The 11,146-nt window shown below is 48.0% G+C and overlaps 1 long non-coding RNA gene across 1 annotated transcript; it reads right to left on the bottom strand.

Annotated features, from left to right (window-relative positions):
- Positions 1-1,482: 1,482 nt before the first annotated feature.
- On the bottom strand, positions 1,483-4,583 carry LOC133339923 (uncharacterized). The gene is made up of 3 exons (XR_009754799.1): positions 4,482-4,583; positions 3,387-3,535; positions 1,483-1,541 (listed from the first exon to the last, which is right to left on the bottom strand). It is a non-coding gene; the product is annotated as an uncharacterized LOC133339923 (long non-coding RNA).
- Positions 4,584-11,146: the final 6,563 nt, after the last annotated feature.

The raw sequence follows: 11,146 nt of genomic DNA, 5'->3' as shown, positions 1-11,146 counted from the left end.
TACAAAGTCAGTGTCATTCTGTGGGTTCTGGTTCATATAACAATGGATTATTACGCTCGTTTACCCAGACATCCTCAAGACTTTTTTCAAGAGGGTCCTACGAAGTTTTTCGCAGCAGAGGGGGCGATTTTGCTTCTGTGTGTTATTCTAATTGGGTAATTTTTCGGTAGTTTTCAGTATTGGTATGCTTGACCAAGCACAGTCAAATTGGGAATTTATTAGAAACTATAAACTTTTTATTTTACCAGGTGAGGCCCACTGAGCTGTATAGCGCTTTTTCAGAAGCGATCTGTCCGCAAATGATACCTCACAAAGTGGCTTATCATGGGGAAATTCAGAGCAGCCAAAATCTCTAAACACTTGTTTTTAAATGTGGAGGGAAAAACCGGAGAACCCAGGTAAAAATCCACGTGACCATGGGGAGAACGTGCACACGCCAAATATCGAGGCTCTGGATCGAACCCACAACTTCCTGTATGCCGAGCGAGGGTCGTTAAAATTTTGCCACCAAAATGTTGAAGAAAAGCCGAGAACCCAACAGGAAACCCATGCAGAACAGGGAGAGAATATACACATTTCACACTCACCTCCTCCCTCCCTTACACACGTACTAACTCACTCAACACACACAATCATGAACACTCGGTACAGCAGTGGAAGAAACATACAAACTGCACGCCTATAGGCGCATCGGTTGGCAGTCAGCCCCTCGGCCTTGTTGCTGTGAGACGCAGGTGTTACCACTGCGCTGCCATCACTGCTGATTGAGGGGGCATGCTATGTCAAATTTGGCGGGGCTGGTCGAGAAAAGCGAATGGCTGCCAGCTCAACATGTGTCCCAGTTGAGCCTCCAAGACTCATGGCAGCTCCACAATTTTACGACGACAAATGGTCGCAAGAGCACATCAATGCAAGTGACACTTGGCACGCACCTCAACAGCTCCAAGACGATGGTGTAGTGCTTCCTGAACTGGAACCAATCCAGCATCTTGATGATGTTGGAGTCGTCGGTGTCACTCTCCTGAAGTATGATCCCGATTTGTATTTCCCTCAACTGGAAATTGTTATTCATGGCGCTGCAAGAGAGTCACAATTTAATATCATCAATCATAATTTAGACTTATAATACCATGCACACTTTTGGCTCACTCTCAAAGAGAGAGAACTATTGAGATGCATGAGGATCCACATACAAGTGGGAAGGCAGCCAGGGAGTGAACCGGTGCCAAACAATTTCCAAGCTCTGAAATCCTTTTTACGTAAAGATGTTTTGGCCAATTAATATTCATAGTCACAACTAGAGCCGGCTAGAGCCCTGACTGAATATGGCTCTCGTAGCACAGGCGGATTGTGGAGAGAGGTGCTGTGTTTCACAGACACAGTATGCAGTAGTGTGGAGTCTTACCTCAATGGAGTTCTGAGTATTTTCACCGCCACCAGGGTGTTTGTCATGTGGTCAAGACACTCGACACTATGCCTTGACCGCCCTCCCCAATCGTCTTCAGCACCTCATACCGAAAGTTGAGGTGCTCGTGTTTTACCTGCGCAACAATCACACAGTGGTTAAGTGCCGATTCAATCGAGTCTCATTCAATCACTGCTAATTGAGTGCTCGTAAGACAACATGAAGAGATCTTGACTTAAAGCTTCGTGACTGCAGGAATTCATATTCTTTGGCTCTTTATTTTATTGTTCTATCTACGAGACTTTACCTAAAGACCCAAAGAATATGAACATAAAGAGACTTAATCCATGGGAGTGAGAGAGAGCACCAGCTATAGAATTAGCCTCGCTTTGTCAGTCCTATTTGAAGGGTAAAAACAAGACTCGTAGGCTTGTCTGCTGTGCTAGATACCTTGTTGCACACACTTGTGGAAAACAGCAAGAAGGGCCTGGGGGTTAAATTCCCAGCTTAGTCCCTTTTTGTGTGGAGATGGTATGTTCTACCCCTCCTTAGCAAATTAGGAGTGTGTAGAGTTTGTATGCTGCTTCCCCTGTTCTGCATGACTTTCCTCCTGGTTCTCTGGTGTCCGCCCATAGCTAATACACACTCACAATGTAACTGGTGATGACCAAACATCCCAATGCTGAAAACTTACCTCCAAATTGCTCAATTGGTATTACACACGGCAACCACGCTGAACGCTGCGAGAAATTGTCAGAAACCGTCCTGAAAAAGTCATGGCAATGCTACTATCTGAATCAAAAGTGTTATTTCACGAGTAAAGCCCATTAGCAATCTTTGTAAGAACGTAATCAACCAGGTAATGTGTTAACTGCTGTGTTAGCCAATTCTCTGTGTTGCACTGCATTACATTTCTAATTTTACTAGGTTTGTTTTCCTCAAACTTATATTTATTCTATTATTTCTTTTATTTATATCTACGTGACTTTACCGAAAGAACCAAAGAGTAATTCCTGCAGTAGAGGCCGACCGAAACTGAATTTCTGGTTTCGGCTGAAACAGAAACCAGACCGAGAGTAAAAATTTACTTTCGACCGAAACCGAAACAGAAAGGTATATAACCGAAAGTTACCGAACACAAGATTTATGAAATACTGTACTAGCTTTACTACCCGGCTTCGCCCGGGACTTGGATTCACCACGGCCGGCCGCCTTTGTCTCCCTAGTGGCGATGTTTACATACCACACCACTTACTCATTTGAGGCTGAGTCGACCTAGGGGAGGCCCAGGACCGGTTCAAATAATCGTCACCGGCCGTGAGCGGGAATTGAACTCGGGCCGCCGGGTTCGTAGCGCAGCGCGCGAATCGCTACGCAGTCGATGCCCCAACCCACACACACACAGACTAAGACAAGGATCCCCGACTGACCGGCTGATAGACTTATCACTAGCGTTATATTCTAAAAATAGATCTTTAGTTGACGACCGAAAGTCAATATCAGTTTTGGCCGAAACCGAAACCAGACAGAAAGTTAAAAATTTACTTTCGGCCGAAACCGAAAGTATGCCTAAAGTGGCCAATTGCCAACTTTCGGCGCCGAAACCGAAACCGAATTTCGGTCGCCCTCTATCTTGCAGTCACAAAAGCTTCAAAATCAAGTTTAAAGCCCATTGAGTGAAGAAACTGTTTTCAAGGGCGACTTGGCCCGGCAGACAACATGAAATACCGACTGCATGTATGCAGGTTTTTTTTTCAGCATTGAGATTTTTGGATACCAGTTATATCGTGCGTGACAACACCGTGTGTGATGACATTGTGGATGATGATGGTGTGCACGATAACGCTTCTTTCAATGATCCTGTGATGTAAACACTGTGGTTGATTATGTTGAATGTGATGACGACGATAATGACACCCGAAGTAATAACCAGGGTGGCCTGCCGCATCCGGCAAGGCAGGTATTTTGTCGTGAGTCTTACCGGAATATAACGGTGTTGGTCGTCATCGTAGCCATGGTTGTACTTGCCCCGGGCCTGATTTTGGAGCCCAAGGTACCATATCTCCTGCATGGCCAAGAGTTCTCTTTGCTCCCTGAGGGTCAGGTAGCTGCCGTAGAGCTGCATGATTTCTGCAGAAATGATAAAAATGTATAAACCATTATTACTACCTTTGTTTCCTATGTGAGATTTATATCACGCCTTATTACAAGGTGCATTACAGCAATTATAACATTGCACATAAGATGATGGTAGTTGAGATAAAGAGTGGGGTTATTAAAAGTGGTGGTGTCGTTATGGTGACAGAACAGGAGGGAAAGGTAAAGGAGGGGTTTTGCGTAGGCCTGGTCTTAGTTGGGTATCAGGGTTGGGGAGGAGCAGTAGGGGTGGTGATAGGGGTTGAGCTAGGCCTGGTCGTAGCTGGGGGTGAGGGCAGGGAGTAGCAGAAGTGTGGGCAAGGGAGAAGAGGAGATGGGTTTTAAGGGAGGAACAGAAGCAGATTCACCAAGGACAGCCTTGCTGAGTCTCAATAATCTTTTTAAAGAGGTTATTGCCGAATTATTACAATAGGGGGTAATGGTGTAATCCCAACTGGATAATGTCAGACAATTGTTTTAGTCTTGGGATGTTTGACTCCTAACAGTTTTTTCACGCGAGAAAAGTGGATACCCTTGAGGAAACCCATGCAGAACAGGTGGAGGACATACAGACTCCACAAGCAAAAGCACCTGAGTCGGGAATCAAAGCCAGGATATTCTTACTGTGAGACACAAATGTTACCAGCCTGCCGCCCAAAGTTTAGACGCCATATGAATGTGCACGTTGGGCCAAAGGGAAGAAGATAATTATTTTGTCGTAAGTCTGGCAGACATCGAAGGAGAAAACAGACTAAAGTAAATATGGGAGTTGCAGTAAAATGGTAACTCACTTCTATAAGAATGGTTGCTAGGTATTACATCATCACTTCCATTGCACAGCCAATCAGCTGAAAGCAAAATCAAGTGCCCATGCAACTTGGCCGCCTTGATGTCCCCCATGCGACATGGCTGATGTGATGTCCTCCATTATTTTTATTACCTTGCGGGGTTTTGCACTTGATGGGGGCTGCTCCTTTTGAGTCTGAGAGCGCACTCCATCTCACGCATTTTCTTTTTCTCACTATATATCGGCTCATCTACACACACAGACAAAATTCCACAATATAGACTGTAACAAACTGTTGGGGCAAATGCAGCCACAAATCTGGCTGTTGCTTGATGAAGCTAGTTGTAATTACTGGCGAAACGTCATACTCGGATTGTAAATGTTGTGGCTTTGCTCTCCAACACACCAGTGTGCTGTACTAGTAACGAATTGGCATGTTCTGTTTATGTGACAAACCTTACTAATTGGCTGTCTGGTGGTGGCGGATTTAACGACACATATTTATGCGATCTAACTAAAAAAACCTGTTATGGATATTGGGGGCCATCCATAAATGACATCACGCGATTTTGGACGATTTTTTCCCCCCCCCCCCCCCCTCATCACACGGCGTCACAAAAAGTCAGACCCCCCCCCCTCAAATATGACGTCACAAAGCTCTGCCCCCCCCTAAAATAAAACATGCTTCATATCGCTTTGAACTATTGTAGTGCGTATTTAATGTGGCGCGTACACTCTGATGTTGTAGGAGAAACATTTATTAAAAAGTCTGTTTAATTAAGTAGAACGTGTTGTTTATATTTATTTAAAGTTGCGCATTTTGATGTGACGTCACATTTCTCATACCCCCCCCCCCTCGTCACACATCGTCACAAATGTCTGACACCCACCCCCCCCCCCAGGTGCGTGACGTCATTTATGGACGGCCCCTTGGTCACAAAAGGCTACGTGTTAAACGCTCAGATACACAGGCAGGCAGGCAGACACACACCAAGGTAGAAATGGTGAGGAGTAGGTACGCGGATAGAGAGTGGAGAACACAGGCATGTGAATCACATGTTCGCCCATACTTCACCACGCGAGTCGAGCCCGTACCTCCATGTTGGTGACGGGTAGAGCAGGAATACCGGAGTGTCTTGCGTCTCGCACCGTCTGGGTCTCCGTGAGGAAAGCGGGAGACGAGTGTAGTAGGGTCAAGCACAGTCTAGGATGTGGGACGAGATCGTTACTCACCATGTGATTTACATCTCGAAATCGTGAACAGTTTTTTTAATCAATTGGGATTGCACATCGCCCTCAGCTGGCAGACTAATGGCCACTTGCAGGCCGACTGCTGAGCCACCTTGTTCCCTAGAGAGATAGCTGCCACTGGAGGTGGGATGAGGGGTGAGTGGGATGAGTGAGGGTGCGGCAGTGCAGCAAAATCCTTAATTGTACCGCACTTCTATGTTCCCCCGTCTCTGTCCCCTGACTTAACCACAGCCCCAACACGTACGCACATCGTCAACACGGCAGATACATCATCAACACGAACTCGCATAACACAAACCCACATCGAACAGACCCACATAATCAACACACATCAACACAGACCCACACCATCAGTACAAACCGAGACGATCAACACGGACTAACATCATCACCACAGACCCACATCATCAACACGGACTCGCATCAACACAGACCCACACCATCAGTTATAAACCCGACATGAACACAGACTTCGCATTATTATCACCAACTCATATCAACAACAGACCCACATCATCAACACGAATCCACATCATTAAACAGACCCAAATAATCACCACAGACCCACATCATCAGCACGGACTCGCATCAACAACAGAGCCACACCATCGGTACAAACCGAGATCGTGACTCACATCGTGAGCACATCAAGCTGCCGCGTGTAACACGTCGAGCTCGTCACAACTCTGCCGCTCTCACCTGTTCAGAGTGTCGCTCGGAGTGGCTCCAGCTGCTGCCTTCGGTCTCCGTCGTCTCCACGCGTCTCTCCAACTCTGAGCGCACGAGCCACGAAACCGGATGTCGGTCTGATGCGTCACAGTGACGTCACAGTCCGAGATTCCGATTGGTTCCCGCCCCCTTTCGCGACTTCCGGTGACGCGTGGTCACGTGACGTCACGCGCGGCCCCGTGACGTCACGCGCGGCCCCGTGACGTCACGCGCGGCCCGCGTTCACCGTCGCTATGGGGGCCGATTGTATGAACCGGTCCTGGGCCTCCCTAGGTCGACTCGGCCTCAAATGAGTACCTGGTGCGGTGTGTAGTAAACATCGCCGCTGGGGAGACAAAGGCGGCTTGGTGTGGCACTGGGCACCCACCCCCTCGTGTGCCGTGCCGGCCTTTCTAGGCGCTCCCTAGCAGCACTTGCCCCTGCAGTCTGATCAGGCGATAGAGGGGATCGTTGTGTCTGTCTCTATGTGTCTGTGTGTGTGTCTCTGTGTGTGTGTCTCTACGTGTCTTGAGTGTGTCTCTGTGTGTGTCTACGTGTCTGTCTCTGTGTCTTGAGTGTGTCTTGAGTCTGTGCGTCTCTGTGTGTATCTGTGAGTGCCTCTACTTGTGTATGTGTGTGTGAGTCTGAGTGTGTCTCTGTGTGTGTCTGAGTCTGTGTCTCTGTGTGTCTCTGTGTGTCTGAGTCTGTGAGTGTGTCTGTGTCTCTGAGTGTGTCTGAGTGTGTCTCTGTGTGTGTGTCTCTGAGTGTGTCTGAGTGTGTCTCTGTGTGTCTGAGTTCTGTGTCTCTGTGTGTCTCTGTGTGTCTGAGTCTGTGAGTGTGTCTCTGAGTGTGTCTGAGTGTGTCTCTGTGTGGTCTGAGTGTGTCTCTGTGTGTGTCTGTGAGTGTGTCTGAGTGTGTCTCTGTGGTCTGAGTGTGTCTCTGTGTGTGTCTGTGAGTGTGTCTGAGGCGTTGCGACTTTCTCGATATTCCGCTCTGGTTTTGTGTCTTCGTGTGTCTCGTTTTGGTGAGCGGCGATGCTGTGAGCGTTGTAACGACCAACTTGCAGTGCCTGTACAAAGCGACCGTCTAGGTCTACTCAGCCACAAATGTACCATATTGTCAAAATGTATCCCATTAAATAATACCGTATAGTGTGAAATCGTTCATGTTGAAAGTGTATTCCTTAACATTAGCCATACCTTTGTATTAAGTTCATATATCGTTTAGACATCGGCTTTAATTGTACACGACTGAATATGAATGTATTTATAAACATATTCTTAGGTTTTTTCGGTAAAGTCACGTAGGTAAAACATTAAATTAATAAAATAAAATAAAAATCACGACGTTCGGAGGCAATTATTTTTCAAGTAAATGTAGCTGTGACGGTCCCCACCTGATGACGGAGACTTGTGTTGCCTCCGAAACGTGATTTTTATTTTATTTTACTTTTATTAATTTTAATGTTCTACCCTACGTGCCTTTACCGAAAAAACCTAAGCATATGAATCCTTGCAGTCACGAAAGCTTCAAATCTAGAATATTTATAAACAATTAACTTTAATGAAACATTAAGAAAGGTGGGTTATAGAAGCCTCCCGCGCCACTCCACTGCTGGATGAGCGCCTCCCCCACGGAGCCCTGAACCCCGCGGGAGACGTGGGGTCCCCTCCACGCTCGCCGCTTCCTGCGCCAGACCGCGCCGACCAGCGTGGTGAAGTATGGTCAAGTGGGGGGCCCTCAGTTGAGTTCGCATAGAGGGGGGGGGGTGACTCAAACGCGTTCGCTTGCCTATGGGGGGGGTCTTCTACTGGCAATGTACACATAGGAAACATCTGGGAAGCCTCGATAACAATGTGTCTACATTGGCCTTAAGATGAGTGAGATAGTCTTATTCTTAGGTTTTTTCGGTAAAGTCACGTAGGTAAAACATCAAAATTAATAAAATAAAATAATAAAAAATAATTTTTTTTATTAATTTTGATGTTTTACCTACGTGACTTTACCGAAAAAACCTAAGAATATGAATCCTTGCAGTCACGAAAGCTTCAAGTCTAGAATGAGATAGTCTTGTTTGCTTAAACACGTTAATAGCGTTAATCCTTGGGGGGTGGGGGGTAAAGAGTCGGCGTGCGGACAGGGAGAGGGGTCACGTCTTGACTGATTGTCGCCTCAATCTTGATGTGAAGATTGTCGCCTCCCTGCTCAGTGGGTGCCCCGCAGCCCACACCGCCCCCAGGGCCTCACGGCCTGGGGGGAACCGCTGGAGCTCCTAAATTGACAAAACTTTGAGACCCGCTGCTGCTGCTGAAGCTGCTTGTTGTTGTTGTTGTTCCGCTTGTTGTCCTTCCCGCACCTCTCATGGGCGAGGTTGGCTCCGTGCGGTGCGATAGAAGTTCTACCTGCACACACGATGGCGGTGATGATGATGTTGAGGAGGTACCTGCATGATGGTGAGAATGTTGATGCGGCCGCCTGGAACGCTCTTCAGATAGGAAGCCACCGGCGCTGGGCACTTTTAAATCATGGAGATGAACAAAGACTCGTTTCTTTAGAACCGCCTTCTTGTGTTTAGTTTGTTGTCCTTCCCCCGCACCTCCGATTAGCACGGTTGGCTACGTACGGTGCGAAAGAAGTTCAGCATCGGGTACCGACACACGTCCTTCTTACTAAGTCCACCACCTCGTTGTTGACTCGGCCGGCAGCACTCGTGAGTCGTGAGAGTGGCGCGTTCTCGACTCGAATCGGACGAGAGCCGGGAAATCCTCAAGTCTCGAGACTGCAGCAGCAGCAGAGTCCTGCTACTACATACACACGTGGTGTGTGTAGTAGCAGGACTCTGCTGCACATCCACACGTGTGTGTGTGTAGCAGCAGGACTGTGTGTATGTGCAGCAGAGTCCTGCTACTACATACACAGTGTGTGTGTAGCAGCAGGACTCTGTGTGTGTGTAGCAGCAGGACTCTGTGTGTGTGTGTGAGTGCAGCAAAGTCCTGCTGCTGCTGCACTCCGGTGCCTGGCCGATGGCCACGGGGGAGCGTTTCGCGGCTGTGCCGAGTGAGGGGGGTGAGTGCAGCGAGTGTCGCGGCCACGTGTGTAGTGGCGGAGCGCCACGTGTCATGGCTGGTGGCGAGTGGCTTGCCCGTGTTGTGGAGTTTGGAGAGGCACACACACACAGCGGTGTACGTCAAACACGGACATTTACTCTGTTAAAATCACTTCACAATCGTGGGCATTTATGCAACGGTGAGAACATCTATATGGCTTATCGCGGAAGCGGTTGTAATTTCCGCTGTTGTAACTTCTGCAGCGCGAGTCTATCCCGCAAGAGGGCGCTATGCCTCACAGGCGGGTACAGGAGGCTGCCAGTCCACGAGGGGGGGGGGCTGTTGCTGCTGTGCCACGTTGACCCACACGAGATCAACAGCATCCACGGCGGTGAGACGTTAACTACCTCACCTGGTACACAGGAGGTCGTGGGTTCGATGCCGACACTGACTGCTGCTGCTGTACATTTGGAGTTTGCGTGTCTCTCTCCCCGTGGTCGCGTGGATTTTCTCCAGGTCAAGGTTTTCCCTCCACATTTAGAACCAACAATGTGCGTTCAGAGTATTTGGCCGCTATATATTTACACGCGATGATAAGCAAGTGAGTTGAGCTATCATTTGTGATAGCCATGTCGCTTGTGGATAAAGAGCTACATAGCTCAGTGGAGCCCTTCAACCTGGTAAAATAAAAAATAATTCTAGATTTGAAGCTTTCGTGACTGCAAGGATTCATACTCTTAGGTTTTTTCGGTAAAGTCACGTAGGTAAAAAATAAATAATAAAAGTAGAAATAATAGAAATACAATTATAAATCACGACGTTTCGGAGGCAACACAAGTCTCCGTCATCAGGGGGACCGTCACAGCTAGATTTACTTGAAAATAAGTTATATTATTTTACTTTTATATTTATTTTTACCTACGTGACTTTACGGAAAAAAACCTAAGAGTATAAAAATGAAAAAATGTTTATTTTTAACTGCAGCCCTTTGTGGCAATTTGGTTCGAGCCCGGCGTCCGCCCTGGTTAATACAGCCCGGGTGTATTTGACCGTAAAAAGACGGTCCCCTCTGCTTCGCTCACGCTTGGATGTTAAAGACCTCCCCCGGGCGGGCGGCGTGGTTTGAAAGCAGAGTGGGGCCTTGTCACGGCGAATTCGCCAACCTCAGTTTGATTCACCCGCCGTGATATCAGTGGAAATGATCTCATCTTGTCCGGGCATCGTCTAGGTCGATTCAGCGCTACATTAGTACCCGGTGCGGTATGATACGGCAAAAGCATTAGTTTGACCGTCGCCCGATGAACATTACTCATGTACTGCAGGGCAAGCGCCTGTGTGATCTCTGAGGTAGCTCTGTATTATCTGCTCGGAACGATATTTCCCAAGGGATTGATCGTCTTCTGACGAAGCAACGCCGATGGAAGCGCGGTCGTTGCGAGAACGTCGGGGAATGAGCCGATTGTAGTTTAAAGTGAACCCTCGTGATGAGGGACGCGCGCGCAGACGCACACACAGAGTGCCGGGCCTGAACCCAGCCATCTCCGCGGAAGTGGCAGTGCAAGTCGGAGAATGTGCGAAGGAAGTGGCGTACGGAACCGTTGCCTTTCTCGGGAAAACATTTGTCGAATGCGACGATAAAACACAACAATAAAACAATAAAATAACAACAAAACAATGACCGAGTGAGCGGTCACACCACGTGATCTAGCCACGCAGTCGCACCACCCGGGCTAGCCGTGTGGGCTAGCCACCCTCGCTAGCCGTGTGGGCTAGCCATGTGGGCTAGCCCTGCGGTCTAGCCACCTCGCTAGC

This window comes from Lethenteron reissneri, unplaced genomic scaffold, assembly GCF_015708825.2.
Source record: "Lethenteron reissneri isolate LAM-NWPU_2019-01 unplaced genomic scaffold, ASM1570882v1 scaffold_563, whole genome shotgun sequence".
Lineage (NCBI taxonomy): Eukaryota > Metazoa > Chordata > Hyperoartia > Petromyzontiformes > Petromyzontidae > Lethenteron > Lethenteron reissneri.
Note: the sequence above shows the minus strand (reverse complement) of the source record. Positions and strands in the feature narration are given on the sequence as shown.